Source organism: Canis aureus, chromosome 8 (genome assembly GCF_053574225.1).
Source record: "Canis aureus isolate CA01 chromosome 8, VMU_Caureus_v.1.0, whole genome shotgun sequence".
Classification (NCBI taxonomy): domain Eukaryota; kingdom Metazoa; phylum Chordata; class Mammalia; order Carnivora; family Canidae; genus Canis; species Canis aureus.
The window spans coordinates 54,797,296-54,816,055 of NC_135618.1; the positions used below are offsets into that span (position 1 = coordinate 54,797,296).

Below are 18,760 nucleotides of genomic sequence, written 5' to 3' on the forward strand. Positions count from 1 at the left end.
TATCAAATATATGATCCTCTCAGCCTGTAGCTTGCTTTTCATTCTTTTACCAGTATCTTTTGTAGAGCAGAAGTTAAAATTTGATCAAGTCCAACTTATCAGTTTGTCCTTTTATGAATCATGCTTTTGATGATGAATTTGAAAAAGTCTTGCCCAGATTGGGATTACAAATGTATTCTCCTGGGATCCCTGGGTGGCACAGCGGTTTGGTGCCTGCTTTTGGCCCAGGGCGCGATCCTGGAGACCCGGGATCGAATCCCACGTCGGGCTCCCGGTGCATGGAGCCTGCTTGTGTCTCTGCCTGTGTCTGCCTGTGTCTCTGCCTCTCTCTCTCTCTGAAAAAAAGAAAAAGAAAAAGAAAAACAACAACAACAAAAAACCAAATGTATTCTCCTGTGTTCCGAATATTTTGAAGGTTTAAGTTTTTAATTTAGAGTTATACATTTTGAGTTAATTTTAATATATGGTGTGAGGTATAGATAGAAGGTCATTTTTCTTTTTGCATATGGGCATCTAATTGTTCTACTACCATGTGTTCAAGGCAGCATCCTTTCTCTGCTAATTGTCCCTGTGCCTTTGTTACAAATTAGTTGCCCATAAACATGTCGATCTGTCTGTGGACATTTATTGTTGCATCGATCTACTTACCAATGATTTATCTTTATCTTTCTTTATGTCATTGCCACATGGTCTTGATTACTACAGCATTATAATGAGTTTCGTAATCAGATAGTGTTAGTATTCTATTTTATTCTTTTTTTTCCCCTCAAAGGTATTTTGGCTCTTTTAGGTCCTTTGCATTTCCATATACATTTTATTTTAGTTATTTTATTTTTTAAAAGATTTGTTTATCTTAGAGAGAGAGCATGAGCAGGAGAAGCAAGTGAGAGGCAGAGAGAATCTGAAGCAGATTCTGTGATGAATGCAGAGCCCTACACAGGGCTTAATTGCATAACCCCTGAGATTATGACTTGAGCCAAAACCAAGAGTCAGACACCTAACTGGCTGCGCCACTGAGGCAACCCCCCTTATATGTTTCAGTGCCAGTTTGTCAATTTCTACCAAAAAAAAAAAAACCTGCTGGGGATTTCTGTTTGGTTTGCATAGATCTATAAGTTGTGAGAATTTACATCATCTTAACAATATTGAATCTTCATGAACATAGTGTATCCCTGCACTTACTTAGGTTTTTCTAAAACTTCTCTTAGCAACATTTTGTAATTTTCAGTGTATGAGTATTTCACACTTTTTTTCAGATTTATCTCTAAGTATTTTACATTTTTGATGTTATTATGAAGGTATCATTTTATTAATTTCCATTTCTATCTATCTATTGCTATTTTATATACCTCAGGCTTATTTATTTGTGTATATTGATTATATCCTGAAACTTTGCTAAACTCACTTGGACTGGTACTAGTAGCTTTCTTGTTGATTCCAGCAGATTTTCTGCTTGATGATCATGTCATCTGCAAGTAAAGATAGTTTTACTTCTTCCTTTTCTATCTAGGTGACTTTATTTTATTTGCCTTTTTTTTTTTTTTTTTTCCTTATTGCCCTGGTTAGAGACTTTAGTATAATGTTGAATAAAAGTAGCAAAAGAGGACATCCTTGTCTTCTTCCTTGTCCCAAGGGAGATGCTTTCATTCTTTCATCATGATGTTTGCTATAGGTTATTTGGATGCTCTTTATCATGTTGAAGAAGCTCCCTTAGGTCCTACATTGCTGAGAGTTTTTGTTACGAATGAGTAAAAAATTCCACCATTTTATCAGAATCTTACCAATGAGATTTTTTTGCATCTATTGAGATGATTTTTTTCTTTTTTTAAGTTTGTTTCTATGTTGAATTACTTGATTTAGTTTTGAAGGTAAACCAAACTTACACTCCTGGGACAAGCCTTACTGGTCAAAATTATCCTTTTTATGTATTGTTAGATTCAACACGCCAGTATTTTATTTAGCAATTTTGCATGTATAATCAGGGATATTGGTCTGCAGTTGTCTTGTAATATCTTTGCCTGGTTTGGTAGTGGAGTAAGTTAGTCTTACAGAATCAGATGGGAAGTATTTTTCCCTTTTCTATTTTCTAGAAGGGTTTATATAGAATTGGTGTTAGATCTTCCTTAGGCGACTGATAGAATTCATCAGCAAAGCTATCTATGTATCCAGATTTTATCCAGGTAGAACAGCTCCCTGGGCTCTGGAGTCAGACTGCCTTGGTTTGAGTCCTAATTCTAAAACTTAGCAGTAGGTGAACTTGGGCAGGTCTCCAGACATTCATCTGCAAAGTGGAGGAATAACAATGCAATGGTACTTGCATCATAAGATTATTGTGAGGAAGGATGCCTGGGTGGCTCAGTGGGTTAAGCATCTGGCTCTTGATTTCGGCTCATGTCATGATCTCAGGGTTGTGCAATCGAGCCCCACAATCTGGCTCCTTGCCCAGCAGAGAGTCTGCTGGAGATTCTCACCCTCTGCCCCTCTCCTGCTCTGTCTCTCTTTAAATAAATAAATCTCTTAAAAGATTGTTGTGAGGATTAAATAAGGTGATGTACATATTCAATAAATTTTACTTATTATTATTGCCATGTACCAAAGTCTCCTGGACAAGAGTGAGTTGCACAGTAGGATAGAAAGGACCTAGAAGAAGAAGAAAAAAAAAAAAAAAGAAAGGACCTAGAAGGAGGGTATGGGCTGTTCTTTCTGGATATGGCCTCACTCACACAGGCCTTTCTGTCCTAACTTCCTGGGATCATTGAATAGAAAACTGGACCCACCATTTAATGTGTGACCAAAGTAACTTCTCTTAGACTGGTTTTCCACATTTGTAAAAAAGGGTTATTAATAACATCAAGTATCTGTTGGGCACTTACCATATGCCAGATGCTGTCCTGAGTACAATCCATGTTTTCACCCTGTTACATTGTCACGGGGCGGGGGGGTACTACTACCACTCTCCGTTTTCTTGATGGGAAAGTGAATGAAACAGAGAGAGGATAGTAACTTACCCAAAGCTGCACAGCTTAACAAGTGGCAGACTGGGATATGAATCTAGGCCCTCTGGCTCCATAGCCTGCTTTCTCGCCCCCTACACTTAAACCTTATCATTTGTTGTTGTGGGAGCTTTGCAGTGGGGTGGGGGGAGGCAGTGTAGCGTGGAGGTTGAGGATTAGCTGAGATAACTCAGGGTACATGAAAGATGTCAGTAAGTGCTACTTTACTTTCCACAAGTTCTATGGAATTCTGGAAAGAATCATCTTTCAGCACACCTGTTATTTTACTTTCGCTCAGGGGCTGTCCCCAGCTCAGCCCCCACCCAGGGCTGCTCCAATTAGAAGAGGCTCTGTTTCCGCTGAGAGGGCATGCTCCAATCCCAGAACAGGTCTGACTCTGGAGGCTAAAGGGCAGGGCCAAGGTCTCCTGGCTCCTTTCTACTCCAAGTGTGGTCCTTGGACCAGCAGCATCCATATCACCTGGGAGCTTGTTAGACATGCACAGTCTCAGGCTCCTCTACAGATCCATTGAGTTAGAATTTGTATTTTAACAAGACCCCAGGTAATTCACATGCACATGAAAGGGTAAGAATCACAGCTGTAAATCAATACTTTTTTCTACTTGATCCTTTCGAGTGGCCACTCAGTTGAAGTGATGGGGTTCACCAACATATCCTCCTGACAGCTATGATGTTTATATCGAGTACACGTTCATCTTCCCAGAGAAATAGATGCAAAGTCAAATGTCTTCAGCAGGCCAGGTGAGAACTGTGACAAGCTGGAGCATGTGCTCTCTGTTTAAAGGTGACACCTTGTTCTTGACAAGGGTTGTTAAATGGGAATGCAAGCTCAGTTTGCAGATCTTCTGCTGTTTTATTTTTTTAAAGATTTATTTATTTGTTTCAGAGAGAGAGAGAGAGAGCGAGAGCATGAACAGAGGGAGGGGTGAGGGGAGAGGAAAAGAGAGAATTCCAAGCAGACTCTGGGTGGAATGCAGAGTCTGATATAGGCCTCGATCTCAGGACCCCAAGATCATGACCTGAGCTGAAAACAAGTCAGATGCTTAACAAACTGTGCCACCCAGGTTCCCTATATCTTCTGCTCTTTTAATCAAAGCTGGACATCTGGATATTTTTCTGAAACCTCTTATCTGTCAGATGTTAACAACTAATTGAAAGTAATAACATAACTTTGTGGGTCAAATAGACATGTGTGCAGGCCATATTCCCCATAGGATGCCAGCTTGTGACCTCTGACCTAAAAATGACTTCAGAGTAGCCCAGGTTCTTGAATAAATCTAATATGTACTGTGATGATCGTCTTTGGGATGTTTGGGCATTTTTGCACATGAGATGTTCCATTATTTGGTTGTTTCTAATGCCAGCCACATGCAACCACAGCATTCAGGTGCTGTTCCATCTTCTGTACTTTGGCATGCATCTGTTCCCTCTGTATAAAACTATCCATGTCTACCGTGTGCATCCGGCTGATTTTGATTCACCCTTCAAGACCCAAATCATGCTTCACCTCCTCTGTGAACTATTTTCTGGTTTCTCCTATTAGAATTGACCACTAGTCCTCCCACCTCCCTGCCCAGGGCCATGTTCTTCTGGAATCACTTGTTCATATCATTTTTTCCCCCTCTCTGCTCTCAGGTGCCAGAGACTGAGACTTCCGTAGTTCTGTATTCCTTAACATTCAGGAAGTGGCAAGCGTGGAGTAGATGCTTGTGCTAGTTATCTATTAGAGTACAATAAATTACCCCAGGATGTAGCAGCTTAAAAACAATCTTATATGCATTTATGACCTCCATTTTCAGTGGGTCAGGAATCTGGGCATGGCTAGTTAAATGCCTCTGGCTCCAGGTCTCTCACAGGGTTGTAGTCAGTGTAGGCTGGGGCTGTGATCGTGTGTGTGTGTGTGTGTGTGTGTGTGTGTGTGTGTGAAGGCCCAACTGGAGAGTATCTGCTTCTAAACTCACTCATATGGTTATTGGCAGGATTATGTGATTTGGGGGATGTTGGAACTGAGGGTCTCTGTTTCTTGCTGTTGGCCTCAGTTCTTTGCCACATGGGCCTGTCATTGAACATTTCACAACAGGCAGCTGGCTTCCCTCAGAGTGTGAGAGAGCACCCCAGATGGAAGTAACTCTAACTGCCTCTTTGTAACCTAATCCCAGAAGTGATCTCTCCTCACCTCTGCTGCTAGAAACCAGCTACAAAATACAGCCCACCGGCAAGGGGAGGGACTTGCACAGGACAGGGTAGCACCAGGAGGCAGGGACTACCCGAGCCATCTTAGAGGTTACCTACCATAATGCTCAAATTGCTCCATGTGCTGTGGTTACTTGCCCAGCCTTGGGATTCAGATCACGCAGGTTCAAGTCCCAGTCCCATCACTTACCTTGAGCAAGCTTAGTAATAGGAATGGGCATCAAAGGCTTTCTGATCCATGGGTTATTATGGCAACTGTGCTTGACACAGTGCCTGCCTAGCTCTGAATAGGTTTGCTGTCATTAGTGTTGTTACTTAGAAATGATTATTGAAAGTACCAAAGATACATAAGTAAGAGATTGAACATAGGAGAAATAGAAAGCAATAGAAATAGAAGGAAGATGGGGCACCTGGCTGGCACAGTAAGTAGAGCATGTGATTCTTGATTTCAGAGTCATGAGTTCAAGCCCCAGGTTGGGCCTGGAGCCGACTTAAAAAAGAAAGAGAGAAAAAGAGAGAGAAAAAGGAAAATGGCTGGTGAGATGCCAGGTCTCTGAATCTCTGCCTCTCCCTCAAGGTACTCGTTTGTAGACATTTCCCCTTCCTCACGATCCATTAGCTTGATCTTTGCCCGCATCTGACCCCCACTCCCACAACCCACCTTCCTCCACGGCTAGCAGGATCTCTCTTCTTTGCTCGGATCCTGTCCCTTTCCCACGCCAGGCTGTTTTAACCATTACTGTCCCCAGGCCAGAATGCTCCCAACCACCCATTTGTCCCCCCCACCCCATTGTTCAGTGGTGGAGTGCTGCAGGGAAGGCTGGCCTGACAGTGGGGGTTGTTTGGGTCTATTACAAGTTCACCTCAGCTGGCTTCAACTGACCCTTTGCTGCATCCTAGTCATCTTGTTGTTTGTTTTGTTTTTGAAGCTATCAGAAGTACTCTACTTAAGTACACATGACACATCATTCTGACTTTTCCTCCTTCTTTCTGCCCTTTCTCCGCTCATGGTCTCGTCATGTATTTCACTGAAGTAGTAATAATACCCAACACTCACTGACCATGTACCCTGGGTTGGTTGCCGTGGAAGCCCCTGAAATGAATGATCTCAATGATCACAGCTCCTGCAAAGTTGGTACTGGTGTCACTCCTATTTTACAAAGAAGGAAAATTGAACTCAGAGAGGTGGGATTTGAATCCACATTAGTCTGAGCCACCAGCTTAAGCTCTTAACTCATTTTATGGAAAACGGAGCTTAGATTCTTTGGTCTGCCTACTTCTTATCTCTGCTTAGTCAGCGGACTGCACGAAGCTTCCACTCCACCCCAGCCCTTCACCAACAGTGTTTTCCCCAGGGACCTGGAGGCCGCATTGCTGAGTGCTCTTCCTACTTGACCCTTCTTTGGCATTCCAGACTGCTGGCTACCACAGGCCCTTTTGGAGCTCATCCCTGGCTTATGTGGCTCCACACATCCCTGGCTCTCCCATAGCTACTCAGGCTTTGTACTGACTTCACGTCCTCATTCCATTCCTTAAATGTCAGCACTTTCTAAAGCTCTGTCCTGGCCCTCCTTGTAGGCTACACAATCTCCCAAGCTGACCTCATTTACTCTCATGGCTCCAACTATCGGCTCTCTATGAATGATTTCTCTATTCATGCTTTAGTCCTTACTTTTTTTAAAAAAGATTTTATTTATTTACTTATTTGAGAGAGCGAGAGCGAGCAGGGGGAAGGACAGAGGAAGAGGGAGAGAATCTCAAATAGGCTCCACTCTCAGCTTGGAGCCTGATATGGGGCTTGATCTCAACCACCTCAAGATGAGCCAAAACCAAGAGTCAGATGTTCAACTAACTAAGCCACTCAGGTGCCCCTAGTCCTTACTTTTTATTTGAAGCTTCTGATCTGTATTTCTTACCACTTAGGTGTTCTGGCGGTATTTTGAAATCAGCTTGACTAAACTCAGTGTCAGCTCTCCTAAACTACCTGCTTTACCCTTCACTACATAGCCTAGCAGTATAACCTTACCCTAGTCTGGTCTTTGGTTACCAAATTCCATTGGTTTATCCCAAATATTACTAATAATGATTCTTCTGGAAAGGTCCCTGTCCCAGCTCAGTTCCTCATTACCTGTTGATTGGACTTAATTCAGTAATTTCTTGAATGTCTCTATGCCTTCAGTACCTCCACAGCTCCCCATCTCCACAAAAATAGGCCCATTTATACTATTTTCCTGTTTAATTTTTTCCCACTGTGTACTTAATAAATACCAGATTTATCAGACTAGCATCTTGGGATCTTCTCATATTGGCCAAACCCTCTTTCCTTTTTATTTTTTTTATTTTTATTTTTTAAAAATATTTTATTTATTTATTCATGAGAAACACACACACACACACACACACACACACACACACACAGAGGCAGAGACACAGGAAGAGGGAGAAGCAGGCTCCATGCAGGAAGCCTGACGTGAGACTAGATCCTGGGTCTCCAGGATCAGGCCCTGGGCCAAAGGCGATGCTAAACTGCTGAGCCACTGGGCTGCCCCTTCTTTCCTTTAAAAAAAAATTATTTAAATTCAGTGTAGTTAACATATACTGTATTATTAGTTTCAGGGGTAGAATTTAGCTATTCATCAGTTGCATGTAACACCCAGTGTTCATTATATCACATGCCCTCCTTAATGCCTAACACCCAGTAACCATGTCCAGCAACCCTATTTGTTTCCTGGAGCTCAGCGTCTCTTATGGTTTGCCTCCCTCTCTGTTTTTATCTTATTTTATTTTTCCTTACCTTCCCCTATGTTCATCTGCTTTGTTTCTTAAATTCCACATATGAGTGAAATCATATGGTATTTGTCTTTCTCTAACTGGTTTTTTTGCTTAACATAAAACACTCTAGTTTCATCCTCATTGTTGCAAAAGACAAGATTTCATTCTTTATGATGGCTGAATAGTATTACATATATATATATGTAATATATATACACACACACATATATATATCACATCTTCTTTAGAAATTCATCTATTGATAGATAACTTGGCTCTTTCCATATTTTGGCTATTGTGGACATTGCTGCTATAAACATTGGAGTGCATTTGCCCCTTTGAATCACTATATTTCTATCCTTTGGATAAACACCTAGTGGTGTAGTTGCTGGGTCATAAAGTAGCTCTATTTTTAAATTTTTGAGGAAACTTCATACTGTTTTCTAGAGTGGCTGCACCAGTTTGCATTCCTACCAGGAATGTAAGAGAGTTCCCCTTTCTCTGCATCTTTGCCAATACTTATTTCCTAACTTGTTAATTTTAACCATTCTGACTGTTGTGAGGTGGTATTTCATTGTGGTTTTGATTTGATGCCCAGTAATGTTGAGCACTTTTTTATGTCTTTTGGTCATTTGTATGTCTGCTTTGGAGAAATGTCTGTTCATGTCTTCTGCCCATTTCTTGGCTGTATTATTTGTTTATTGGGTATTGAGTTTGAGAAGTTCTTTATAGATTTGGGGTACTAGCCCTTTATCTGATAAGACATTTGTGAATATCTTTTCCCATTCCGTAGGTTGCCTTTTTAGTATTATTGACTGTTTCCTTTGCTATACAAAAGCTTTTTATCTTGATGAAGTCCCAATAGTTCATTTTTGCTTTTGTTTCCTTTGTCTCTGGAGACAGGTCTAGCAAGAAGTCACTGTGGCTGAGGTCAAAGAGGTTGCTGCCTGTGTTCTCCTCTAGGATTTTGATGGATTCCTGTCTCACTTCATACATTTTGAGTTTATCTTTTTGTATGGTGTAAGAAAGTTATCCAGTTTCATTCTTCTACATAATGCTGTCCAATTTTCGCAACACCATTGGTGAAGAAACTGTCTTTTTTCCATTGGATATTCTTTCCTGCTTTTTCCTGCTTGGTCAAAGATGAGTTGACCATAGAGTTGAGGGTCCATTTGTGGGTTCTCTATTCTGTTCTACTGATCTATGCGTCTGTGTTTTTGTGCCACTACCATGCTGTCTTGATGACTGCAGGTTTGTAATACAGCTTGAAGTTTAGAATTGTGATGCCTCTAGCTTTGATTTTCCTTTTCAACATTACTTTGGCTATTCAGGGTCTTTTCTGGTTACATACAAATTTTAGGATTGTTTGTTCCAGCTCTGTGAAAAATGCTGATGGTATTTTGATAGAGATTTCATTGAATGTGTAGATTGCTCTGGGTAGCATAGGCACTTTATTTTTTTTTAAAGATTTCATTAATTTATTCATTCATGAGAGACAGAGTGAGAGAGAGAGACATAGAGACAGAGACACAGACGCAGACAGAGGAGAAGCAGGCTCCATGCAGGGAGCCCAACGTGGGACTCGATCCCGGGTCTCCAGGATCACACCCTGGGCTGAAGGCGGCGCTAAACCGCTAAGCCACCCAGGCTGCCCAGCATAGGCACTTCAACAATATTTGTTCTTTCAGTCAATGAACATGGAATGTCTTTCCCTTTCTTTATGTCTTCTTCAATTTCTTTCATAAGTATTCTGTAGTTTTCAGAGTATAGATCCTTTACCTCTTTGGTTAGGTTTATTCCTAGGTATCTTAGGGGTTTTGGTGCAATTGTAAATGGGATCAATTTCTTGATTTCTTTTTCTTCTGCCTCATTGTTTGTATATAGAAACCCAACAGGCTTCTGTGCATTGATTTTTATATCCTGCAACTTTGCTGAATTCCTGTATCAGTTCTAGCAATTTCTTGGTGGAGTCTTTTGGGTTTTCTACATGGATTATCATGTTGTCTGTGAAGAGTGAAAGTTTGACTTCTTTGCTGATTTGAATGTCTTTTATTTCTTTTTGTTGTCTGATTGCTGAGACTAGAAATTTGGTACTATGTTGAAGAATCCAAACCCACTTTTCTAAGTTCATTATTAAAAACAATACTTGGTAATTATTAGTATAGTAAGGAATTCTTGATTTTTTTAGATTTGTCTTATAACCATACAACATATGAAATTTCCCCTTTAACTAGATGATATAGTGGATTACAGTGAAGATACTGTGATCTTAAGCCATCCTTGTGTTCCTAACATAGGTTGTGTTATTTTTTTGATGACTTGATGGATTTCAGTTTCTAATAATTTATTTAAAGCTGTGTATCTGTATTTATAAATGAATTAGTGCATTGCTTTCATCTTTTAATGTTTTAACAGACTTAAATAATGTGATTATGATTTCATCAAAATAATGATACTGAACTTGTATACATGTGTATTATTATGTACCAGCCATTGTTCTAGGCTTTTTTTCTTAATTTTTAAAAATTTTTATTTATTACTTATTTGTCTGAAAGAGAGAGAGGAGAGAGAGAATCTTAAGCAGGCTCCATGCCCAGTGCATAGCTACTGCAGGACTTGATCTCATGACCTGAGCCGAAATCAAGAGTTGGATACTTAACCAGCTGAGCCACCCAGGCTTTCCTCTAGGCTTTTCATATGTATACATTTGTTCAATCTTCACAGCATCTTCTGAAAATCCATTTTGTAAAGTTTGTGCTGCTTATGGTTCAGTGGACACTTTCATGACAAAGACACAGGTCTGAGTTCAGGCTTGGGAAATTTTCTTCTGCAATGTGTGCTTATTGCCTCCATTCATTTCTCTCTGCTCTCCCCCCTGAAACTAGTTGGATTCCAGAATCCTAGATCTTCCACTTATTGATTATGTGGGTCACTTAACCTCATGGTACCTCAGTTTGCTCATGCACATAAAACAGGGCTGGTAATGAACACTTGCCTGTGGGGTGGTTGTGAAGATTTTAACACTTTGTCTGGTTTGGTTTCCTGGAAAATATTCACTAAATGTCAGCTATTATCATTAGTGGTATTAGTACTAGCCTTATATTTGTACTTGTGATCCTTCTCCTTCCTATACATGGGAGTACAGGTTATAGAAGCTTAACCCTGAAGATGTGTGGCAAGAGGAATTGGCTGGTAGCTGCTGTGGAGGTTCTGTGTTCCTCCTGGTTGAGGGGTTTACTGGCTACTTGAGCTTCTTCCTGCATCTCCAGCCCAGAAATACACAGAGAGTATATATTCACATACAGGGAGTCATGCTGTCCCACCTAATCCCCATCAATTTCTGGGGCTCCAAACTATACAAACAAATCTGTTCTCCCAGGCCCGTGCAGTTGTTTCCTTAAATGACTATCCTATAAATCACATAACCTACTTAAAATACCAGGTAACTATAAATAAAAGATTCCCCCAAACCATAGACTCTTACTTATAATGAACATCAATCTCTTGAGCTCAGGTTCAGTAAAAAAATTTTTTTAAATTTTTTTTTTTAATTTATTTATGATAGTCATACAGAGAGAGAGAGAGGCAGAGACATAGGCAGGGGGAGAAGCAGGCTCCATGCACCGGGAGCCTGACGTGGGATTTGATCCCTGGTCTCCAAGATCGCGCCCTGGGCCAAAGGCAGGCGCCAAACCGCTGCGCCACCCAGGGATCCCTCAGTAAAAAAATTTTTAAAGATCCATAGTTATAGATTCATGTTAGCCTTTGCTATGGTTTTAAATTTTTTTTAATTTTTTATTTATTTATGATAGTCACAGAGAGAAAGAGAGGCAGAGACATAGGCAGAGGGAGAAGCAGGCTCCATGCACCGGGAGCCCGACGTGGGATTCGATCCCGGGTCCCCAGGATCGTGCCCTGGGCCAAAGGCAGGCGCTAAACCGCTGCGCCACCCAGGGATCCCCTATCGTTTTAATAACAATTGTCCAAACACCAGTAATTGGGAGCATACACCCTTCCCAGTGCAAAGAGACCAGTCTCTGTTGTTTCAGAATCCATTCTCCCTGGTGGGGTTTTCTGCACCAAGTCTAAAGATAACCACCTTTTTCTCTTTTAAATATTCCTGACTTGAAGAGCTAGTAGGTAGCGCAGCTGCTGGTAACCAGAACACATAGAACCATTTCTCCATTCTGGCCGTCGTCATTCATTCATTCACTGACATCAGTGACAACACAAACCATGTGCCCAATATGTTAGGCCTGGGGCAGGATGGGGCAGGGGCACAAGATAGCTGAGCCCAGAGCTCTTGGTTCACCTATAATTCCTGACCACTTTCCCTCCAGCCTTCTCTCTCCCACCTGTTCCCTTTGGGGCTACATTCACCTCCTTTGAGTTCCTCCAAGCACCTCGTTCCTTTCTCCTAAGACCAATGCATGGAGCATTACTCTTTGTTCAGGAAGCTCTTTCCTTTCTCCTCCTCCTCCAGGCCTCTTCCTCAGGAAAGCATTCCTGAGACTCCAGGACCTTGCACTCCCCTCCCTTGGCACCTGCACTTCTTCCCAGCACCTAACTAAGGTGGAATTTGAGTCATGTGAGTAACTATGGCTTACTGTCTGTTCCCCTCCTAGAATCTAAGTTCCATGTGAGCCCAGGCCAATCTGGTGTTTCTGCCACTGTATCCCCTGTGCTTAGCACAGAGCATCCTATTGGTGCTCAGTAACTACTTGGCAGGGAAGGAACGAAGTCGTGTTCTCTACCTCGTGGTGTTTACCATCCTGGGGCATGGTGATCACTAGTTGAGTGGTCGTGGATACTCTCCCTCTCTCTGAGCCTCGGTTTTCCCTTCTGTGAAAGGGAGAAAACAATAATACTCGGCACAGAGTTGTGAGAATCTGATGAAATGATACATGGAAAGCTCTTAGAAAGTGGTTCATGCATAGTAAGTGCAGTGCCCAATAAGTCAGCAGTGATGAGGACAGTGATGACAATGCACAGTGTTCTGTGGCAATTCTGAATTGGTGTTTAACTAGGCCTGGAAGGATTCACTAATAAGTACATGGTGCTGGAGAGGCAGCCCTGGGCTGGGGGGCCGGGGGAAGGCTGCTCTGAGGACGGTCTCAGCTTGGGCTGAGACCATGGTGGCAAGAGGGATGGAGCTAGGGACCCATCTTCTGAGCAGAGAGAGCAAAAGCTGTGGTGACCGTGGGAGGAACCTGGCTTAGTTTGCTCACAGACTCATTAGGAGGCCCTTGTGGCTGGAGCAGAGCAGGTCAGCAGGATGGTGGTAGGAGAGGAGGTCAGATCATGCAGAGCCCTTTAAATCTTGGCAGGGAATTTGGATCTTATTTGGAGGTGGTGGAGAGTTTCAAGAAGGGGCATGATTTGATCTGAGTTTAAAAGTGTCTCTCTGTGGAAAATAGTATGGAGGGTCCTCAAAAAACTGACAGGAGAATTGTCATATGATCCAGCCTATAGTATGGGTATTTATTTATCTGAAGAAAATAAAACCATGGTCTTAAAAAGTTATCTGCACTCCCATGTTCACTGCAACATTATTTGCAATAGCCAAGGCATGGCAACAACCTAAGTGTCCAACAACAGTCGAATGGATAACATGATGTATGCGTGTGTGTGTGTACACACATACACACAAAGGAATACTATTTGGCTATAAAAAAGAAGAAATCCTTGCTAAGAGAGTAGATTGTAAACGTTCTCACCACAAGACAAAAAATTATAGCCATGTGTGGTGATAGATGTTAACTAAACTTATCATGGTAATTGTTTGGTGTGTGTGTGTGTGTGTGTGTGTGTGTGTGTGTCGGATCATTATGTTGTATACCTAAAACGAATACAATGTTATGTGTGAATTATATCTCAGCTGAATAAATGAGTCACTGCTGGATGGCGAATGAGCTGTAGGGATAAGATTGGAGATGTGGACAGATATGCCAGGCAGAGAAGGACATTTCATAGGGAAGAAAGGCTTTAGCCAAAGGGCCTGAGTCAGGAATGAGTTGTCTAGGGGAACAGAGAGATTTCAGGGTGGCAGGAACCTAGTGTGCTTGGAGGAATATGCATTTGCAAATGTGACTTGCTTCCAGACTTCCAAGTCCTGAAGGACATTCCAAAGTTTTTGGACTTTATCATGGAGAAAAGATTCTGGAAGGTTATTTAAGAAGGAGATTGATAGAAAGTATCAATTGATCGAGGTCCAATCAGAACAACATAAACTTTTCTAGATATTTTGAACAAAAGTCATTTAATACAGGGAAGAGCTGAGGAACCAACCAAGGGCCGGGATAGCAGCTTGCAGGTTACCAACCACAGGAAGCCAGCACCTCTCTTTGGACTGGGAGTACATGGGGAGGAGGTGGTGTTACCAGAATCCAGAACCTGGGGCTGTGCAATAGGACGTAGCTCCATGGTGGGGGGTGTCCAGCCACACTCAAGCCATGGGAGAGATGCAGAAGCTGCCAGTCAGTGCCTGAGACTGATTTCTCTCTTTCGCAGCCCAGATATCCCACCAGGGCCTCCCATTGGCCAGATCTGACCAGAAGTCAGTTGGCAAGGAAGCCTGAGAAGCACAATGGGGAGGAGGGCAAGAAGAGATCTTTGGCCAACAGGACATGGCTGCCCACAGGACCAGCTCTGTTTTCTAGGGAGATGGCAATTGCAGCTGTGTTGAGGAAGGGCTGGCTAACGTGAGGGAGGCCAATTAGGAAATTGCCACAGGACTCTAAGGGATCGGAGACAAGAATCTGAACTGGGCAGAGGCAGTGCAAATGGGGAAGGGGGGGTTCAAAGGATGTGAGCACTTGAATATAGGGGCTGAGAGGGAGCAGGAAGGAGGGCATGGTTGAGGTTTCTTGTTTGAGCAGATGTGCAGAATCCAGGCAGGCAGCAGGAGGAGTGACCATTAAGAACCCCACTGCAACATCTTGAATTTGAGGTTCCTGCAGGAGTCCTTGCATTCCCCTGCCGGAGCTTTGGTTTCATTCTGTTTGATGATAATGAGTAATAATGGCATTTACTGATGCTTCCTACATGTCAGGCATGGCTCTAAGCACCTCATGTGTAATAACTCATTTGATCCTTACAATGCCCTTATGAGGTGGATGTTACTACCCTCATTCTACTGAGGAGGAAACTGAGGCACAGAAAGATAATACTGGATGGAGCTCAGCTAACTTGTAGGGACTATAACGTCAATCCAGGCAGCCTTGCTTCTGTCCATGGCAACCTCCCTGTGCTATTGCAAGGATTGAGGTAATGTAACCTGGGGTCTGACATAAAGGAATCGCATTCTTAAATTTTGTCAGAAATATGGTAGCTTTTGTGGGAAACTTTGACCCATACTACTTTGAGAAGAATGAGAGATATAGGGGTGCCTGGGTGGCTCAGTCCATTAAGCGTTTGATTCTTGATCTCAGCTCAGGTTTTTTTTTTTTTAATTAAAAAAAATTTTTTTTAATTTATTTTTTTTAGCTCAAGTTTTAATCTCAGGGTTGTGAGTTCGAGCCCCACTTCGGCCTTTAGAAGGAGAGCAAGAAGGAGAAGAATGAGAGCTATCAATGATATCACTGAGAGAGGGAGGAGGAAGTATGGGAGCTGAAATAACAAAATTTGAGTCAATAGACTTGAATTCAATTCTGGTCTCTTAACTTTGACATCTCAGTGGTCAGAAACAAAGAAATTTTAATTCTCTGAGTGTTGGCTTATTTGTTTGTAAAATGGGCATAATAATGCCTCCCCTGGGTATTGGGAGAATGAAGTGAGGCTCAGGATGCGCAGTGCTTACCTCAGTGAATGGCACATAGTTAGGTGCTCAGTAGCTGTTAGGACTCCTTTCCTGGGGACCTTCTGGGTCTGACCCTCTAATCCTTGGTCCTTGGCTCTAATCCTGGTGCACTGGGGATTTGTCATTTTGCGAGCACCTTCTCCTCTCACCCTTGGCTCCTCCTCCTCAAGAGTGTAGGAACAGACCTCCGAGACTCCAGCTCTGAAGGCCAGACAGCACACAATGTCTAGGCCCCGAGTGTTCCATGCTGTCAAATGGGACCGTGACCACAACCTCCCAAACAGGCTGAGCGCTGGGGGCTACATTGAGAATGTGTCATCTTTGAGCACAGCAGTTTGTCCTCAGAAGGCACGGGTTTGCCATCAAGAGGACATTCTGAGTCTACCCAAGGCAAAGGAAGAAGGCTTGGGGGCAGGATCAACACTGGCATAATGTCTCTAAGAGTTGGAAGCATCTTAGAGATGACATTCTATTCATAAAATGTCATTTGTTACTCTAAATTTGGGCATGGGTAAATGAATCAAATTGTTCTTCATTTATTTGTTCACCAGGAAATTACTGAGTACCTACTATGTGCTGTGCATGGTGGAAAGTGCTGGAAATACAGCAGTGAACAGAAGTCCTCTGGGAGCTCACCTTCTAGCAAGGGTGAGTGAACAAGTCAACCAATAAGCAAGCATACCAATGACATGAGGCAGCTTAACTCAATGATAAACATTACATGGAAAAGAAGAGACGGAGGCGCCAGTGTGTTGGAGAGAGTGGTCAGGGAGTGCTCCCTGGGAAGCTAGCATCTGAGATGAGTCCCGCAGGTAGATCTCACCTTTATTCCAGGTACACGGATAGCTATTGGAATTCTTCAAGCATTGGAAGGGACAGTCTGGGTTGAGACTTCATTTACATTTCAAGAGTGCTCAGAATCCTTTGGAAGCAATTTTCTCTGCTGACTTTGGAGAATTAATTAGTTAATGCCTGCGTGACACTCGAAAATCTTGGAGGAATGGAAACATATGATTATTATTTCCCCATTGAGGGTTTCTAAATGGAGGTCTGAGTACCTGGGATTCTTGCCCAAAGGAGGCTGAAAGAGAAGTGCCCCGCAGTCCCCTGCTAAGGAAACATTTCATTCTCCTGCCCTGCTGGGAAATCTGACTTCCAGTTTTATAAGGCCAAAGAGGGACTTGGAAACAGGGCCAGTTCTGACACTGTAATTAATTTCAAAGAACGTCTTTTACCTTCACTGCCTATAAAAAGATTAAAAAATAACTTTTGTTTAGGTACTACCTTCCTCTAGAGAGCCCGCTCCACTCCACAGCAAGGAGTTTGATCCTGTCGCCTTGCTGTGAAGTAGGCAGGAAATCTACTACGTTTTCATTTTTGTTTTTTAAACATGCAAGAAATTACACCAGAATTTCCCCAGCAACCTTGGGGAATCCAGCTGTCAGAAACCGTACCTTTCACTCTCTCCCAGAACCTTACCCTTGACTCTGCTTCCTTTTGAGAATTTGGATTTTTGCTGATAATTTTCATCCAGTTAATCTCTCCCTCTGCTTTTTCCTAAGAATAGCTAATGGGATTGTGCCCTTGCCCCAAGGCAGGTGCTCGGTATGCATCATCTCATTTAACTGAAAATTTACGGAGGGTAGGGACTGTTGATATCACGGATGTCACAGATGAGGATACTGAGGCTCACAGGAGGCCAAGTAACTTCCTAAGACCCCAGTGCTCGTAAGCAGCAGGGTCGAGACTCGGACCCAGGCAATTTGACACCATAGTGCACACACTGAAAAAGTCCCATCTACTGCTTCTTTTGAATTAAAGCCCTGAGTATAACTTAGATGCCTTTGAGATTCTTCATGCAGTACCACATTCAGGACACCGAAGGCATACCCTATATTTATTTATTTTTGGGGGTGACAGTACCGTTTTCTTTTCTTTCTCCTTTTTTTTTTTTTTGCGTGTGAAGCAGTGTGGGTGGGAGGTGGGCGGGTGCAGAGTGGAGAGAAATGCCTTTTATGGATCGTCTGCTAAACCTTGTGAAGCCGTAGCCGAGTCTCGGTGCCAGACAACTGCGCCTGCTGACTTAATGACTCTGAAGGATGACAAGGCTTAAAAAATCGACTGTCACTGCAGAGCTTGGAACAGATTGAAATAGAGCGCTTGAGTCATCTGTTAAAGATGCCACTCTGGGCCCGTGTCATGCAATGCCCAGTTAGCGTCAGGAGCGCACTAAAAACTAAATGTAACTTTGCTTCAGTTCTGATGCCTAAGGGCCCTTGTCCATGTCCTGTGTGAGGGGACTGCGGGACAGACCCTGCTGCTTGGCAAACATCCCATTGCTGATGGCCACTGATCATGGGAGGGTGCCGCTGAGTTATAGGAAAGGCGTCTGGTTCAGTGATGAGTAAATAATGAGGTTCTCAACAGAGCTCCCAGCAAGGGTCACAGGATAGTTCCTGTATTGCCTGCAATGTCCCTGTCCATTCTGCTTCAATGACCCTATACACCTTGGTGTGCCCCGCAGCCAGGTGCCCTCATGTGTGTTCCCAGTACACCTGCACCCACAGCCCCACCCATCCTGTCTCCAACCCACATTTCACACCAAACCTTGTCTGGAACTCATTCTCGCCTCTACTCTTATGGAAATTATTCAGAGCATGGGGTTTAAAATCAGAGGAACCATAAGTAGAAGGTCCCCACCATTTCAATCATGTATATGACAAACCCACATAAACAGGGATGTCTGACCACAACCAGTCAGGGTGTCAGTGGGAGCCAGCATAACTCAGAGAAGTACTTCAAGTATTACTATGTAAAGGGTGCAAAGTGTGTCTTATTTAGCAAAGAGATGGGTGTACAGATATGATGGCAGGGAAAGCTGGAGGGTAGAGATACTGATATTGGTGATGGAGCAGACCAACTGGCTTAGAAGCCTGGCTCCACTACCAGATGTGTGACCTGGGACAAGTTACTTAACCCCTCTG

At 42.8% G+C, this 18,760-nt stretch overlaps 1 long non-coding RNA gene across 1 annotated transcript in view; it reads left to right on the forward strand.

The window, feature by feature from the left end:
* The window catches only part of LOC144318131 (uncharacterized), a 62,503-nt gene that overhangs the window by 20,681 nt on the left and 23,062 nt on the right, over positions 1-18,760 (forward strand). The window contains exons 2-3 of the long non-coding RNA XR_013383971.1: positions 12,462-12,566; positions 16,328-16,424. This is a non-coding gene — a long non-coding RNA (uncharacterized LOC144318131). The remainder of the gene's footprint in view (positions 1-12,461; positions 12,567-16,327; positions 16,425-18,760) is intronic.